At 32.1% G+C, this 5000-nt stretch overlaps 1 protein-coding gene across 1 annotated transcript in view; it reads right to left on the reverse strand.

The window, feature by feature from the left end:
* LOC137645578 (uncharacterized) overlaps positions 1–5000 on the reverse strand; it is a 43479-nt gene that overhangs the window by 1264 nt on the left and 37215 nt on the right. The window lies entirely within an intron of this gene.

Here is a 5000-nt window from a genome sequence, read left to right on the forward strand (position 1 = left end):
TTCAAAATGTGATATTTCGTAATAATCTTCTCCTGTTTTAAGAATCTGACATTAGGCAATTTGTAAATTTGCAAATTTCCGGATATTTCTGAAAAATATTAATCGACATTCGAATATTCATTTTCGTCCATCAAAACTTCAATGTTTTTATGTTGAACAGGGTGACATAAGTCTATTTATAGTTTATATATGAAATATATTTTAATGTTAATGTTCTTAAAATAATTTATTTTAATTGTTCACTACTTTTGATATCGTTTATTTATCTCATTATTTCCTTTCCTCACGGGGCTATTTTTTTACTGTTGGAGACCTTGGACTTGAAGCATCTTGCTTTCCCAACTAGGGTTGTAGCTTAGTTAGTAGTAATAATGATAATGATAATACTAATAATGATAATAATAATAATAATAATAATAATAAAGACAAGGATAAGGATAAGGATAATAATAATAATAATAATAATAATAATAATAATAATAATAATAATAATAATATTATTATTATTATTATCATCAATAATAATAATAATAATAATAATAATAATAATAATAAAAGATAATTTAACTTGAATGTTAAAAAATCTTTCTTGCTTCATGGAACTAAGATATATAATAACTTAGAGAGAGAGAGAGAGAGAGAGAGAGAGAGAGAGATTTTTTGAGCTACATCAGATCATGTGTGAGAGAGAGAGAGAGAGAGAGAGAGAAATTTTCTGTTGAACTACATCAGATCATGTGATAGAGAGAGAGAGAGAGAGAGAGAGAGAGAGAGAGAGAGAAATTTTCTGTTGAAGTACATCAGATCATGTGTGTGTGTGTGTGAGAGAGAGAGAGAGAGAGAGAGAGAGAGAGAGAGAGAGACTATACGGCTGAGGTCACTGAACGTAAACCTAAAGAAACCAACTGATTTTCTTTTATCTTCGTGAGTTGTTTGGACATAATAAGCCCAGGTGTCGACCTACAGACTGCCAGACGTGACCCTGTTACAAATACCGGAAACTTAAAAGGAAATAACGGAAAACTTTTAGAGTTTTCTGAAGTTCGCCAAATAGGAAAATCTGACGTGTCAATATTAAAAGAGGAAAAGTTAGGTCACCTAATTCCTTAAACTTTTTTTTTTTTTTTTTTTTTTGGACTTTGAAGTCAGGAAGTGGTAAGAAGAAATTTTGTTCATAATGGATTTTTTTTTGACGTAATCATAAGTCATTGTCTCGATTTTGCATTTTTTTAATTTTTTATCTTCACATAATTTCTTATTTTTTTTTTTTTTACTTTGAAGTCAGGAAGTGGTAAGAAGATACTTTGTTCATAATGGATTTTTTTTAGACGTAATCATAAGTTATTGTCTCGATTTTGCATTTTTTTAATTTTTTATTTTCACATAATTTCTTATTTTTTTTTTTTTACTTTGAAGTCAGGAAGTGGTAAGAAGAAATTTTGTTCATAATGGATTTTTTTTAGACGTAATCATAAGTCATTGTCTCGATTTTGCATTTTTTAAATTTTTTATCTTCACATAATTTTTTTTTTCTTTTTTTTTGACTTAGAAGTCAGGAAGTGGTAAGAAGAAAATTTGTTCATAATGGATTTTTTTTAGACATAATCATAAGTTATTGTTTCGATTTTGCATTTTTTTAATTTTTTATTTTCACATTTTTTTTTTTTTTTTTTTTTTGGACTTGAAAGTCAGGAAGCAGTAAGAAGAAACTTTTGTTCATAATGGATTTTTTTTAGACGTAATCATAAGTTATTGTCTCGACTTTGCATTTTTTTTATTTTATTTTTCTTATTTTTTTTATCTAATTGCTTACAGCGATAATTCGGAAAGAGTTATAAAAACACAACAGTGGAATTTAACAAACGGACATGGGTAGACATTTAATTGTGTTGATTCGGAGGCAAAAAAAAAAAAAATAAACAAATAAATAAATAAATAAATAAAAAAACCAGTTGATAAAAAAAAACATTTTTTTTTACTTTACTAAAATCATATTCACAGTATTAATATTAACTAAAGAGGCCCTCAGTAGAGCGCAGACCTCCGCCGCAGCAGCTTATTTCTCAACCTTAAGCTCCAACTTGACCTTTGACCTTAACATGTATTAATTGACGTGGATTTTCACACACCCAAATATGATCCAAGTTTCAAGTCTCTGTGACAACGATGTCTAAACTTATGACTGATTACGCGAATTGCACATTTTACTTGACCGTGACCTTAACCTTCAACCTTGGCCTTCTAAATGTTAATCATTTCTAGATTTTTACATAAGAGTTAATCCCTGCAAGTTTCATTACTCTGCGATTAAAATTGTTGCCAGGAAGCTGTTCACAAACAAACACACACACACACAATCACTAGCGGATAAAATATATCCTCTTCCCAACTCCGTTGCGGAGGTAATAATAATAATAATAATAATAATAATAATAATAATAAATTTAATAATAATAAAGGAAAAATTAATGGAAAGTAAATAATGTTGATTATCAACATGGTGAGGGGTAGATGGAGATGGTTTGGGCGTGCTCTTCGGACTCCCCAAGAGAGACCAGTTTACCAAACTTTCAACTGGGCTCCACATGGCACTAGAAGATTTGGAAGGCCCAGACCTACATGACTGAGGACTATGAAGCATGAAGTAGGAGAGGATGAATGGAGAAGTATTGATTTAAAATCTCAAGATAGAGACGACTGGCGAAATCTAACTGAGGCCCTTTGCATCAATATGAGTAGGGGAAGATGATGATGATGATTTTTCTATGAACGACTAAATTATGCCTATCTAAAAATGCTGTGTTTTCCCTTTACATGCAATTCCAGTTGAAGCTCTTTTAATAATAACTGAATGACAATACCTACCCTTTTCACCCCAATGGACATACCGGTACGTTCTTGCAAAAACACTGTTATTTACATGTTTTTGCATATTTTTGATAACTTTATAAGAAACTTCAGGCATTTTTCAAAAGAATGAGACCAACCTGACCTCTCTATGACAAAAATTAAGGCTGGTAGAGCAATTTAAAAAATAATATATAGAAAAAATGTGCTTGAAAGTTCAACATACCTTGAGGGTAAAGGGGGTAGCTACCATATTCCCGTTTCGGAATTGCGCAATACTAACCACTCTCATTCAGACTTAATTGCAATATTGCGCTATTGCGCGTTTCTAATCTGTTTCATTCAGAGTTTTATTCCCGATGAAACTAATGCAATAACATTAGCGTGAATTCCTCTGTTTACAAAAAGCTTTATCATTACCTGATGTCAACATTGTAAACAAGAGGGGCAATCTAGTAGAGCGAAGATCTCCGCCGCTGCAAGCTTACTTCGCGTCCTTGAACTTTGACCTTAACATGTATTGAATGGCGTGGATTTTCATACACTCGAATATGAACAAAGTTTAAAGTCTCTGTGACTACGATGTCCAAACTTACGGCTGATTACATGAACTGGACATTTTGCTTGACCATAACCTTGACCTTTGACCTTAACATGTATTAAATGGCGTGGATTTTCATAAACTCGAATATGAACTAAGTTTGAAGTCTCTGTGACAACGATGTCCAACCTTATGGCTGATAACGTGAACTGGACATTTTGCTTGACCGTAACCTTGACCTTTGACCTTGACCCTCCAAAATTTAATCATTTTCAGCTTTTTACATGACAGGTAATCCATGCTAAGTTTAATTACTCGACGATTGAAATTGGGGCCAGGACACACGCACTAAAAAAAAAAGAAAAAAAACACACCACACACAACCATGGCGAAAACATAACCTCGTTCAACTTACTGATAAAGTAAGAGATAAAAAAAATAATATATCATCTACAAAAAACACTTAATATTGCTATATTTAATCATAATAAGACGTTCACGATATAATATACTTTTTTTAACTTCCATTCGATATTATTATTATTATTATTATTATTATTATTATTATTATTATTATCATTAATTGACAATCTACAACCCTAGTTGGAAAAGCAAAATGCAATAAGCCCACGGGCTCCAACAGGGAAAATAGCCCAGTGAGGAAAGGAAACAAGGAAAAACAAAATATTTTAAGAGCAGTAACAATAAAATAAATCTTTCATATATAATAATAAAAAACAAAATAAGAGGAAGAAAAATAAGATGAAAAAGTGTGCCAAAGTGTACCCCCAAGAAAGATCAATATAATAAATATTAAAGAGCAGACTCTTAGAGAGAAATTGAAGAGTAAAACTCTATTTTTTTCCTCTACTGTTAGTTCAGTGTGCCCAAGTGTACCCTCAAGAAAGGGTAATATAATAAATATTAAAGAGCAGACTCTTATAGAGTTTCAGTGTGCCAAAGTGTACCCCCAAAGAAAGAGCAGTATGATAAATATTAAAGAGCAGACTCTTATAGAGTTTCAGTGTGCCAAAGTGTACCCCCAAGAAAGAGCAGTATGATAAATATTAAAGAGCAGACTCTTATAGAGTTTCAGTGTGCCCAAGTGTACCCCCAAGCAAGAGCAGTATGATAAATATTAAAGAGCAGACTCTTATAGAGTTTCAGTGTGCCCAAGTGTACCCCCAAGCAAGAGCAGTATGATAAATATTAAAGAGCAGACTCTTATAGAGTTTCAGTGTGCCAAAGTGTACCCCCAAGCAAGAGCAATATGATAAATATTAAAGAGCAGACTCTTATAGAGTTTCAGTGTGCCAAAGTGTACCCCCAAGAAAGAGCAGTATGATAAATATTAAAGAGCAGACTCTTATAGAGTTTCAGTGTGCCAAAGTGTACCCCCAAGAAAGAGCAGTATGATAAATATTAAAGAGCAGACTCTTATAGAGTTTCAGTGTGCCAAAGTGTACCCCCAAGCAAGAGCAATATGATAAATATTAAAGAGCAGACTCTTATAGAGTTTCAGTGTGCCAAAGTGTACCCTCAAGCAAGAGCAATATAATAAATATTAAAGAGCAGACTCTTATAGAGTTTCAGTGTGCCAAAGTGTACCCCT

Source organism: Palaemon carinicauda, chromosome 8 (genome assembly GCF_036898095.1).
Source record: "Palaemon carinicauda isolate YSFRI2023 chromosome 8, ASM3689809v2, whole genome shotgun sequence".
Taxonomy (NCBI): domain Eukaryota; kingdom Metazoa; phylum Arthropoda; class Malacostraca; order Decapoda; family Palaemonidae; genus Palaemon; species Palaemon carinicauda.